The sequence below is a fragment of the Muntiacus reevesi genome, chromosome 2, assembly GCF_963930625.1.
Source record: "Muntiacus reevesi chromosome 2, mMunRee1.1, whole genome shotgun sequence".
Lineage (NCBI taxonomy): Eukaryota > Metazoa > Chordata > Mammalia > Artiodactyla > Cervidae > Muntiacus > Muntiacus reevesi.
In genome coordinates this window covers 273,259,220-273,273,087 of record NC_089250.1, presented here as the reverse complement: position 1 = coordinate 273,273,087, position 13,868 = coordinate 273,259,220, and the positions used below count along the sequence as shown (strand labels likewise).

General features: G+C 43.1%; 2 protein-coding genes across 2 annotated transcripts in view; both read right to left on the bottom strand.

The window, feature by feature from the left end:
- The window catches only part of LOC136161647 (zinc finger protein 665-like), a 224,826-nt gene that overhangs the window by 12,945 nt on the left and 198,013 nt on the right, over nucleotides 1–13,868 (bottom strand). The window lies entirely within an intron of this gene.
- The window catches only part of LOC136161650 (zinc finger protein 665-like), a 365,259-nt gene that overhangs the window by 336,485 nt on the left and 14,906 nt on the right, over nucleotides 1–13,868 (bottom strand). The gene's annotated exons all lie outside the window — the stretch shown is intronic.

Below are 13,868 nucleotides of genomic sequence, written 5' to 3'. Positions count from 1 at the left end.
TTTAACAGAGACGTGTCACTTAGACATGTCACTATTAAGCACAATGTTTTTATGGTACCTGGGTTTACTCAAAGTCAGTAGGTATATTGTTGTAAAGTTTGTCAGCAAGAAAATTAACTCATGGGCTTTCCTGAAGACTCTGCAGTAAAGAATCCACCTACCAATACAGGAGACGTGGGTTCGATCCCTGATCTGGGAAGATCCCACATGCTATGGAGCAACTAAGCCCCTGCAACCCAACCAACTGAGCCTGTGCTCTAGAGCCCAGGAGCCAGGACTACTGAAGCCCGTGCGCCCTAGAGCCCATGCTCTGCAAAAGAGAAGCCACCGCAGTGAGAAGCCAGGGCACCTCAGCAAACAGTAGCCCCTGCCTGCAGCAAATAGAGAAAGTCCGAGCAGCAATGCAGACCCAGCACAGCCAAAATTAAATAAATAAATATTTTTAAAATGTGTTTTTCACTTGGGGTATACTTTGTACAATTTTTAGTGATCAAGACACTCACTTTCCTGGACAAATTTTACAAGTTTATGTTATCAATTAACCAGATTCATTTTACAAACAAGTTAATCTTAACTTGGCTACATTTGGGACCAATGAGGGTAATTCAGGATGAAAGGAATTAAGTTTTAATAGATAATAGATTTTAGTTTGGCTGAGATCAGTATCTACTGTCTAAAACTCACTTTTTAAATAGTGCTTTTGTCATATTATTGTAAAGCTTAATTGAGTGGTTAGGAAGATATTCTAGGCTTGGGTCTGAAGCTCAGCAGTGTAGTCTATCTTTGGATGCATATCAGATGCCCATAATCTATAACCAGGGGATTATATGTTCTAGGAAAAAAAAACAAACAAGACACATCATTTAAAGGACTGTGTCCACCCTGGATAAATGCCTCTTATCAGGTATTCTCAGCATCCTGCACAAGGATACTGAAGGGAATCAAGTTCCAGGATTTCCCTCCTCCCCTGACCCTTTACTTCCAGTTTGCATCTAGACTAGCTCCTGAAAGCTCCCTGTCAATGCCACTGGACACACACTCTGTACTATTCCACTGGGACAGTTTCTCAGCCACTCACACCTGGCTGAGAGACTACTCGGAAGGGATAGCATCTAAAGCTGTAAGCACAAATCCTGACTAAACTGCACAGTGAAATGCGACACAGGACCGTGACTTCTGGATAGCTAACTACTGCTCGAGGAATGTGAATGGCAAAGACTGTCTCAGCCGCTGCTCCAGCCAAGGCCACTAGCCCAGAGTCAAGGGCGCCCAAGGGTGAAGAGACTGCCCACTATATTCAGGAGTTCCTTCTCTGTACCCCGAGTTACCCAAGGGGCCAAATCTCAGCCCAGACAGCACCTGCAGCGTGTAAGTTACCGACCAACTGCCCCATGGTTCCGCCTCTGTGAGAAGCATGTTTCTTCATGTCCATCTTTCTCCATGTCCCTCTTTCTCCGCCTTTCTCCTTGTCCATCTAAGTCAGCAGAAGATAGATTGATACATTTTTCTGAGAACTGAACTTTCCAGGACCGAGTTTACACAGTTAATGAGATCTTTTGATCTCATCCAAAGGGAGACTTGCAGACTTTACTCTTCCACAGGCAGCTAGCGTCCGTGCTGACCCAGTGGCAGCCCGAGCTCAAGAGGGCCACATGGCGGGCAGGGGGCACCGCCGCTGTCCCTGAGGCAGACCCGAGACATGGCTGATTAGCAGAGGTTATGAAGACACTTAGAGTAAAATCTGTCAGTTATGAAGAAGTGCAGGTAGTGGAACAGGGGTGGGAGGAAGATCGGAAAGCATTTCAAGAGAGGCTGATAGAAGCTTTTACAAACATAGCAGGGGCTTTTCCGGTGGCTCACTGGGAAAGAATCCACGTGCCATGCAGGGCACATGGGCTCCATCCCTGATCCAGGGAGATCCCAAATGTCATGGAGCAGTTAAGCCCGGAAGCTGAAACTACCGAAGCCCAGGCCCTAGAGCCTGTGCTCTGAAACAAGAGAAGCCACTGCAGCGAGAAGCCCATGCTGATAAAAGGCCACACAGCAACAAAGACAGAGTATAGACAATACATATATGAGTGTGGATGCCTTCTCCCTCGAGGGACAGGCCCTTTTGGCTATGCATTTCATAGCCCACCCTGCCACAGACATCAGGAGCGAGATTCAAACAGCAACTGCTAGTCCTCAGACCCCTATGAGCGATTTGCTCCAAGTGGCTTATTCAGTTCTTGATAATAGGGACATGGTTGAAAAGGCTGAACGCTCCCAGAGAAATACACAAAGGGCTGAAATGATGGTTGTATCTTTGTCCACTCAGAGACCACCGGAGGGGAGGTCAGCCTTTGCAGGTGGAGCTGGCCATGGTGGACCAGAAGGCCCACAGGTACCCAGACCAATCCAGGGTACCCCGTGTGGGCAAAAGGGCCCTGGAGGAGAGATGGTGGTGGACTTGCCCGTTTACAGACAGCCAGGGAGCTGGAGGAGGGAATTCCCCCGACACCTGAGATCCCTGGGCCTCGGCCTTGTATGGTTCCCCAACCCTGAGGGGCCCCAAGGTCACAAGGGGCTCTGCCTACAGTACCGTGCATGTAACTAGTGCTGAAGCTCGGGGGGCCACTGAAGTGGGGGCCGAGATGGAATCCCTCAGACACCAGCGCAGTCCTTTGCGCCTTAACCCAAAGGCCTGGAAACCTTAACAACCGTAAAAATGCATAATGGGAACATTAGCACCGACACAGGGCCCACTTCCCAGGAAGCCCCTTCCTGCTCCAACAGTGGCCAGTTGCTTCCACATCGATGTCTGTGCCCGTCACCTCTCTTTTAACTCAAGGCACTTACTAGTTAAATTAGGCTCCACTGTTTCCTGAGGGACAAGGAAGCCACCCTATGATCAAATGATGTGAACAAAACTAAAAAAAAAAAAACAGATTAACTCTATAATTGAGATAAAAGACTTAATAGACGCTGAAGTACGCAACACTGAGGTTCTGGGTCTAGCTACAGATAAACAGACTGAGGCCTTACGTGATGCTCTTCCAGATTTGGAACCTGATTTGAGCTATGTAGCCCAGCTGGTAAAGAATCCGCCTGCCATGCTGTTACTGAAAGGTATGTGTTGGGGATCCGGTTGCTTGCAGCTCAAGAGCGAATATGCAGGCCAGGTTGGTGGAAAGGAAAGTTTGCTTTATTTCAGATGCCAGTAACTGGGGATGGGAGGAGGGTGGTGGACATTTGTCCAAAGGCCAACCTCCCCCCCCCCCCCGACAAGCAAGGGGTGAGGGCATTTATAGGCAGAGTCAGGGGGTGAGGGGCAACACACAGAAACATCACAGTTATCTCTAACAGTAGTCTTCAAGTTGGTCATCACTGATCTGACTAGCATCATTCTGGTTGTTTTAGGCACAGTTAATCTTTAGTTTCGGGGTGCATTTGTTCCCATTTCTTTGCGATCAATTCTTGGAATTGTGGCAGCTCAAGTCCTGGGTACAGTCTGCTCATCATGTAGTTAAATTCTCCACCTGGGGTTTTGGTATCTGTAGGACAGCTCACAGGATATGGCTCAGAACATTATCTACAGCCCTTGAGAAAGAACTAAAGGTCCTTGACTGTGCTTAATGACTACATTATTATTATTTAGTCTCCTTAGACTGTTTTCGTTTCAGCATTTCTCAATTCTCTGATTAAACTTATTCTTTGATTAAATGTTCCACAGGCAAAAGGCAAGCAGAAGACATGGTGGCAGGGGCAAGGATCTTAGAGTCCTGCTCCATCTCAATCCCCCCTTTTTGATACTTCTCAATCTTGAGGAGGGACCGGTACAGAACAGGAAAGGCAATAAACTTTCATAGTATCTGGACAAACATTTGAAAATTACTAGACATATTACAATAGTATAATAATAAAAACCCACCTTTGTACTATTTTTTTCTTAATGATTAAAGCAGATGTACAATGTATGTTTATCAGATCTAGTCCCTTAAATCTATTTCTCACTTCCACTGTATAGTCATAAGGAATTTGATTTAGGTCATACCTGAAAGGCCTAGTGGTTTTCCCTACTTTCTTCAGTTTAAATCTGAATTTGGCAATAAGGAGTTCAGGATATGACCCACAGTCAACTCCTGGTCTTGTTTTTGTTGACTGTATAGAGCTTCTCCATCTTTGGCTACAAAGAATATAATCAATCTGATTTCAGTGTTGCCCATCTGGTGATGTCCATGTGTAGAGTCTTCACTTGTGTTGTTGGAAGAGGGTGTTTGCTATGACCAATGCGTTCCCTTGGCAAAACTCTATTGGCCTTTGCCCTGCTTCATTCTGTACTCCAAAGCCAAATTTGCCTGTTACTCCAGGTGTTTCTTGACTTCCTACTTTTGCATTCCAGTCCCCTATAAAGAAAAGGACATCTTTTTTGGGGTATTAATTTTAAAAGGTCTTGTAGGTCTTGATAGAACTGTTCAACTTCAGCTTCTTCAGAGTTACTGGTTGGGGCATAGGCTTGAATTACCGTGATATTGAGTGGTTTGCCTTGGAAACGAACAGAGATCATTCTGTCATTTTTGAGATTGCATCCAAGTACTGCATTTTGGACTCTTTTGTTGACCATGATGGCTACTCCATTTCTTCTAAGGGATTTCTGCCCACAGTAGATATAATGGTCATCTGAGTTAAATTCACCCATTCCAGTCCATTTTAGTTCGCTGATTCCTAGAATGTCGACATTCACTCTTGCCATCTCCTGTTTGACCACTTCCAATTTGCCTTGATTTATGGACATAACATTCCAGGTTCCTATGCAACATTGCTCTTTACAGCATCGGACCTTGCTTCTATCACCAGTCACATCCACAACTCGGTATTGTTTTTGCTTTGGCCCCATCCCTTCATTCTTTCTGGAGTTATTTCTCCACTGATCTCCAGTAGCATATTGGGTACCTACCGACCCGGGGAGTTCCTCTTTCAGTATCCTATAACTTTGCCTCTTCATACTGTTCATGGGGTTCTCAAGGCAAGAATACTGAAGTGGTTTGCCATTCCCTTCTCCAGTGGACCACATTCTGTCAGACCTCTCCACCATGACCTGTCCGTCTTGGGGAGCCCCACATGGCATGGCTTAGTTTCATTGAGTTAGACAAGACTGTGATCCTGTGATCAGATTGGCTAGTTTTCTGTGATTATGGTTTCAGTGTGTCTGCCCTCTGATGACCTCGGGAAAAGGTCAGTTTTCATTCCAATCCCAAAGAATGCTCAAACTACTGCACAACTGCACTCATCTCACATGCTAGTAAAGTAATGCTCAAAATTCTCCAAGCCAGGCTTCAGCAATATGTGAATTGTGAATTTCCAGATGTTCAAGCTGGTTTTAGAAAAGGCAGAGGAACCAGAGATCAAATTGCCAACATCCGCTGGATCATCAAAAAAGCAAGAGAGTTCCAGAAAAACGTGTATTTCTGCTTTATTGACTATGCCAAAGCCATTGGCTGTAAGGATCACAATAAACTGTGGAAAATTCTGAAAAAGATGGGCATAGCAGACCACCTGACCTGCCTCTTGAGAAACCTGTATGCAGGTCACAAAGCAACAGTTAGAACTGGACATGGAACAACAGACTGGTTCCAAATAGGAAAACGAGTACGTCAAGGCTCTATATTGTCACCCTGCTTATTTAACTTATATGCAGAGAACATCATGAGAAACGCTGGGCTAGATGAAGCACAAGCTGGAATCAAGATTGCCGGGAGAAATATCAATAATCTCAGATATGCAGATGACACCACCCTTATGGCAGAAAGTGAAGAGGAACTAAAAAGCCTCTTGATGAAAGTGAAAGAGGAGAGTGAAAAAATTGGTTTGAAGCTCAACATTCAGAAAACTATATCATGGCTTCTGGTCCCATCACTTCTTGGGAAATTGATGGGAAACAGTGGAAACAATGTCAGACTTTATTTTTGGGGGCTCCAAAATCACTACAGATGGTGATTGCAGCCATGAAACTAAAAGACACTTACTCCTTGAAAGGAAAGTTATGACCACCCTAGATAGCATATTAAAAAGCAGAGACATTACTTTGCCAACAAAGGTCCGTCTGGTCAAGGCTGTGGTTTTTCCAGTGGTCATGTATGGATGTGAGTGTTGGACTGCGAAGAAAGCTGAGTGCCAAGAATTGATGCTTTTGAATTATGGTGTTGGAGAAGACTCTTGAGAGTCCCTTGGACTGCAAGGAGATCCAACCAGTCCATCCTAAAGGAGATCAGTCCTGGGTGTTCATTGGAAGGACTGATGCTGAAGCTGAAACTCCAATACTTTGGCCACTTCGTGCGAAGAGTTGACTCATTGGAAAAGACCCTGATGCTGGGAGGGATTGGGGGCAGGAGGAGAAGGGGACAACAGAGGATGAGATGGCTGGATGGCATCACTGACTCGATGGACATGTGTTTGAGTAAACTCCAGGAGTTTGTGATGAACAGGGAGGCCTGGAGTGCTGCGATTCACGGGGTCACAAAGAGTCGTACACGACCGAGCGACTGAACTGAATTGAACAATGTATGTTTAAGAAGCCACAAACAGGCTGTTTTGTTTAGTCTAAAGTTTAAATTAAATCTTGTATAGGCTAGAATGTCTTCTCCATACCTCAAAATGTGAATATTTCTTCCCTCATTTTCACCATTTAAGTTGTTAACTCTTTCCATAGACAGCAATGATAATCGATGTATTTTTCTAACACTACCACAGTGGTTTATTTGCGTGCTCTGGGTCCATCCATATCCCTCAGTGCTAGACCTCCTTTTTATGTATATATTTGCCTAGTTGTCCACCTTGGGGGAAAACTAATTAAACATCATGAACAGACTCGGAGCTTAACAGGGCAATGCTTTATAGGCTATACATTTTATCATTCATAACTGATTGTCACACAAACACTGTACATGTGCTTTAAGCAGTACACTTAAAGCCAGTAGTGCTACACATCATGAACAGTGACACTCTGTGACAACTTTCCTGGACAATTTTTCCATCATGAACACGGGGGTCAAAAGTATGATTAGAAACAAAAAATTACTTTCCATTAGAAGTCTCTGTTACCAAAATCAGATCAATAGTACAGGAGAACTTTGTTTTCTTAACAGAAAGAAAAACCAACTTTAGTCTTGCATCAGTTTACTGTGAGTAACAAAATTCATTTACCTAATCAAAGTCAATCTAATATTAATCCTGACAACACACACATTTTTTTTCCCCAAAATTCCTTTTCACAAACCTTTTGTCATATTCTAGATCCAAACAAATTTGTCCTTTATATCTTTGTCCAGAAACAAACAACTGTAGGACAAAATTATCATTTTTTCCTCAACAAAAATATCTTCTTTCTTTATAACTTATCTTTGTTGACAACATATATCCTACTTGCTTTACATACTGAAATGCTTTGCTTATCATTTTTATATATAACCATTTTTAACCCTTGAAAGTTTTAACAAAATCAAGAAACAAGTGATTGAAATGTTACACCAGCATTTTCTGACTGGCAAACTTAAGAACATATAACCTCAAAAAACACGCACTTTTTAAATAGTATAATTTTTCTTCAGTGGTACAACATGTATGCTTAATAAACCCAAACATCTTTAGACTCCCTCTTGGTTTTACAAGAATACAAAAGTAGGTAATCAGTTTATGTATTATAGCCAAATTATACATTCAATGTTAAAGCCTTTTTTCCTTTACATAGTTAACCCAAGGCTGAAGATCGAGGCAAAGTGGACTGTGTTTGTGTTTCAAGGACATGATAAATGTCAACCTCAAACTTTTTCTGAGGCAGGTTTTTGTTTCCTCAGGGTCTGAAAAAAGTGTTTTATCAAGTTAGCTTTCTCTAACTGCATATGCAAAAAGAACCTTTTTCTTTTTCTTTTTCTTTTTCTTTTTTTTTTAAATTTCAAGACTCTCATCTTAATCAACCTTTTCTGGAGTCTGAAGAATACTGCAGTTGTACACTGTCCAAAAAACAAAAAAAAAACACCTTTTTTAGTCATAAATTCACAGCTAAAATTTTTCTTAATGAATTGAAGCTGAATTTCCGATTTTATATAAGGCAACAAGAATACCAATCACACAGTCACTCAGTCATGTCCAACTCTTTGGGACCCTTTATTTCCAAAGTTTTTTATTTCCTAATTTTTGCCCATCTATTATTCCTATTTTCACTTCATGTGAATTAAGTTCAGTTCAGTTGCTCAGCCATGTCCGACTCTTTGCGACCCCATGAATCGCAGCACATCAGGCCTCCGTGTCCATCACCAACTCCCGGTGTTTACTCAAACACATGTCCATCGAGTCGGTGACACCATGCAGCCATCTCATCCTCTGTCGTCCCCTCTCATCTTGCCCCTAATCCCTCCCAGCATCAGGGTCTTTTGCAATGAGTCAACTCTTCGCATGAGGTGGCCAAAGTATTGGAGTTTCAGCTTCAGCATCAGTCCTTCCAGTGAACACCCAGAACTGATCTCCTTCAGGATGGACTGGTTGGATCTCTTTGTAGTCCAAAGGACTCTCAAGAGTCTTCTCCAACACCATAGGTCAAAAGCATCAATTCTTAGGCGCTTAGCTTTCTTTGTAGCAGAACTCTCACATCCATACTCACATCCATACATGAGTCCGGCCTCTGAGGACCAAAACTGAAATCACTCGGTGTGGAGGAGCAGGTGAGGGTAATTTGACGGTCCGAAGACCTCGGAAATGGAGGAGAGGGGACACCCAGGCGCAGTTTAGGGGAAAAAAAGGTACCTCACGCTCCCCACAGTGACCTCAGCTCTGCAGTCACGGTTTCGGAACTTGCTGGAAACTCGCGGACCTGGGTAAAGACGGGAGAGGAGGTGGGGGCGGGGCCTGAGCAGAGGGGCGGGGCCTGAGCAGACGCCACTGAGAAGGGCGGGGCGTAGGGCACTCGCCAGCTTCCTGCCGAGAGGGGCGGGGCCGAGCGGGTGCACGTCCTTCCGTTTGGTTCCCACCATAGCTTGTCTGGGTTTAGGAGTACTTGAGGGTCTTCCTTGTCCTGTGTTGCACCATTGATTCCTCCCTAGTTTAGGTAACTGTCACAGAACAGTTTCAAAGTAAAAACTTAAAATTCTGTGGGATCATTACGCTGTAAAGTAAGGTTTATTCTCAGCAGGAGTACTGTTGATGAGGCTGAAGGGATTCCGAGGTGTGGGAACTGAAACCTGATGTGGTGGCGGGGCTGGGTGTGGGTGAGGGTTAATGTAGGGTGGTGGCTGGACCCAGAAACCCAGAAATATTCCTGTAATTAGAATTAATTTAAGCAGTTTAAGTAAACAACTGGATTTGTGTAAGGGTGACAAGCTAGAATGTGAAACACACAACTCTTACAACCGGCCACTTTTTACCTGTAAGGAGAAAAGTATCTTGACATCCCAGTTCTTCAAGGATCAAGCTCGTTAGACACTACAGTGCCCCAGCGACAGTGCACCCTAAAGCGAATTCAGGATGGAGAGAAACAGGCACCAGTCTGTGCTTTGGAGATACGACCTTGGTACATCAGTAAGCGCCTCATGGACCCATCCACCTCCTTAGCAAGTCCAGATAGGTTTGAGTCCCACTCAGTGTGTTTGAACTAAGTCCGTTAATACACTGCCAAGTAAAATTCAAGGTCATCAACCAGTAACTGGGAGATCTGAAGACTAGGAGAAAAAGTGAAAAGTGTCACTCAGTCATGTCCGACTCTTTGTGACCCCACCAGGTCCTCCGAGAGCTACAGCCCATAGGGTCACAAAGAGTCCGACACGACTGAGTGACCTTCACTTTTTCTCCTAGTGCCTAGTGGACTACAGTAGGTTCACTGCCATAGCTACGAGAAGCCTGCACACAGCAACTACAGAGTAGCCCCCATTTGCTGCCACTAGAGAAAGTCCATGCAAGGCAAAAGATCCAGCACAGCAGGAAAACAAAAAAACACCGAGTGATCTGGACTGATCAAGAAACATCAGGACTCCAACCTCCAAGCAAACCTGAGCCAGCTTTATGGAGGTATGGAATTTATTCTTGGGGGTACTTAACTGGGTACTAAGGAAATTCTGCTTTAAAAATGGCCAACACGGGAGCTCTTTTTGACATTCCAAAACTGGCTAGACAAAGCCAGTTTTGTAAAACATCTTTTCAGAATTCTGATCCTAAAGGATTAAGTCCTTCTAAGAGGAACCTGCATTTCTCTCCTTGTACCTTTGTGATATCAATGTTCTACCCGATCTTTTTAGGCATTTTGTTCTGTTTTGAGAACTTGATCTGGAAGGTACACACAGGGTTATATTTGGCAGCCAGTCAAATAGACTGGGCCAGCTCTCAGGGGAATTTGTCATTAGGGGTCCCAGCCGTTAATAGTCCCTCCCATTATTTTAACCTTCCTTTTGTCTACTTGTACAAGGGCTTTCACTTTCTTAGACTATTTTGAAGGCTGCATTCTTTGTACCCTCTTGTGGTGACGTGTCTTGTGTCTTACCGCCTTGAGGGGCTGTTGAGCTATTACTACTCAATAGCCAGATAGTGGATCCTTTAAATAAGAGAAACTTCTAAACTGCGACATTTTGAGAGCTCATTAGCAACAGTTTTCGGCTTCCCAGGAGGCACTGGTAGTAAAGAATCTGACTGCCAGTGCAGGAGACAACAGGGCAGAGGAGCCTGGGAGGCTACAGTCCTTAGGGTCGCAGAGTCAAACAGGACTGAAGTGACCTAGCGTGCTCCTACACACACACAGAGAAACAGCTTTCTTGTAGTTTTATTTGTATCTCTGAAAAGATCAAATTAAAAGGTGAATACAAAGACATATAATGGTTAACCGTAAGAACCCCCATAATTTAAAACAACCAACGAAACAAACGAACAAAAAATTCGGTCTGGGGGAATTTATTTATGGTTTCAGCTTCCTCTCAATGGATCTCACAGGTGCTTATATAACATTCGATGAGAAACTTCGCTGTAGGTCCAGTGGTTAGGAATCCACTTCCCAGGGAACACGGTTAGCTCCCTGGTCCAGGAAGACATCATATATTGCAGGGCAGCTAAGTCCAAGCATCACAACTACTGAGCCCACATGACCTAGATCCATCCTCTGCAACAAGAAAAGTCACCACAATGAGAGGCCCAAGCACCACTAGAGTAACCCTGAGTCCAACAAATAAGACCCAGCACAACCAAAAACAAACAAATGAATCATCCCCACATTAAACAGAACTTAAGTTAAAAAAAGAATTTATAGGCTGGTAGAAAATTACACTGATATCACACCAGTAATTGCTTGGAGCAATAGCTAGGCCACATTTGGGTCAATTAATCCAGTTGGAGATTGACAAAGGGTCTTTCTTAGTGATTTTTTTTTTTTTTTTTTTTTTGACATGCCATGCAGCTTGCAGAATGTTAGTTCCCTAACCAGAGCTTGAACTCAGGCCCTCCTGGCATTGAAAGCACAGAAATCAAACCATTGGTTCACCAGGGAATTCCCTGGGTGATTTATTTGTAACACAGAAAAATTTGGTCATTCAAAAAAAAATTTTGGTCATTCAGATGAGTAATGCATTACTTGTACTCACACTGTATTTGGCAAAACTGGTCTCATGGCCTTGCCTTGCTGCACAGTGGCTGAGAAATTAAGAATACACATGGCTATGTTTGTGAAGTTATCATAAGAGTGAAGGAAGTCATTACACTGGAGTGATCTTTACTGAAAATTTATATGTGGAAATAAAAAAAAATTGAAGATTTTAAGAAAAAAGCGTTTCATGTCTTTCAAAACAAATGTAAAAAGTTTACATAATGAAAATTTAAAATAATTTCCCAACTACAAGCCTTTATCTCTCACTTTCAGGTAGGGTGGTACAAATGACATTTCAGAAATGGGTGTTTTTCATTTCCCAGCCTTGATGCTAGAATTAGAATATATAACATTAAAATTTAAAGACTCATCTTTGTTATTTGGGGCTTCCCAGCTGGCTCAGCAGTAAAGAGTCTGCCTGTCAATGCAGGAGATGAAGGTTTGATCCCTGGGTCAAGAAGATCCTCTGGAGGAGGAAATGGCAACCCACTCCAGTATTCTTGCCTGGGAAATTCCACAGAGGAGACTGGCGGGCAACAGTCTATGGGTCGCAGAGCTGGACACGACTTCATGACTAAACAACTATATGCTTATTTTCTCTTCATGTCAATCAAGGGATACAGAAAGGACATGAAGACACCATACAGGGCACACTCAACTGAGGCATGGCAAGGTTCAGGCCATGGTAAAAAGAAGAAACAGGCCCAAGGTGGAGCCGCTGTCTCCAGGAGGGCAAAGCAACACTTCATTGCAGTGTCTGCCTGCTTAAAACCATGACCAGGAGTCACTGACTGGAATTTCCAGGACACTAGTGCAGTAATCTGCAGGGCAAGATGCTGGTTACACCCTCCACCTGCCCACACCCCTGCACAGGAGACCAGACCTGAAGCAATGTGTTTGTGAATAATTTTCCTGTCCTATCCAGTTTCTACCTACAGAAACCTTCCATGTTGTACAGTTCCTTTGAGCACCTCTGAATGAACTAGATAGGATGCTGCCTGATTCATGAATCATTCGACATCAATTAGATCTTTAAAATTTCTGAGTTCAATTTTTTGCACCTTTTTTTTGGGGCGGGGGGGAGCGGGAGGGACCCTGCCTGGCGTCTTGCGGAATCTTACTTCCCTGACCACAAATCAAACCTGTGCCCTCTGCAGGGTGGAGTTTGAACCACTGGACTGCTGGGGAAGTCCACAATTTTTCTATTTAAATATATTTTGAGTCTGAAAATGCACTGCTATGGTATTTTAATTACAGCTGTCTGAATGTTCTGAAGCAGAGTGTGGAAACAGTAACGCAAGTACAAATTATGAATATGTAATTCCCAAATTGCATGTTCTTTGGTTCCATTGTGGAAAGCAATTCTCATAGTTTGTTTCAGCCCCAAGAGCCTAACATTGCATTGTTACCATCTGTTACAAAATACTGAGGTTGGATAAAACCCTGTTGGTGGGAAGAACATGGTTCATCCAGGGTTGTGGAGATTACATTTTATGAATCAAAAGAGGAGATTCATGATACATTCTGAATAAAACAGTAGCAAATGGTAATGGAGGCAGTTAAATGTCAATCATACACATATACATACTATTTGATTTCTTTTGATTAAATTCCACTTAGATAACTACTCTCTCGATGATATAGCACCCAGATGGTATAGCACCCAGTCCTACAACACGCTGTGGTCTGTGTATGGAAGCGCACCCTGAATATAACAAGCATGATAAATTATGGCACAGTTTTACATTATTCTCTGCCCTTACCTGATGCCAATTCACACACCAGTGAATTGAATAATTCAGTGTCCCTGTTTTCTCAGGAAAGATGGATATGAATGAACCACACTTAATCAGGTTAGCCTCTTCATCTTACTAATTTCTCTGCAGAGACCATCAAGAAAGGCCTGTAAGAAAGCTATAGAAGGTTTTCAAACTACTGTGGAAAAGTCATAGTAATATGGCCTTCTCAAGAAAACTCAACTAATTAAATACTTTACACACTGAAGATACTGGGCTATCTTCCTACATGTCCTTCAGTTTCAACATATTTAATATACCCCTCATGCCATAAGTTTTAACATATTTAATACAATTATTCTGCAATAGTATTGGAGGTTAATGTTGGAGAACTAAAGATTTATTTATTCCTAATATGAATTGTCTGATGTGTGGCCTGCTGTAAGGACTGGTTTAAAAACTTAGCAAATTCATTACATCTGTAAGGATTCTCCCCAATATGAATTTCTTGGTGAATCTTGAAGACATACTGGTTTTCT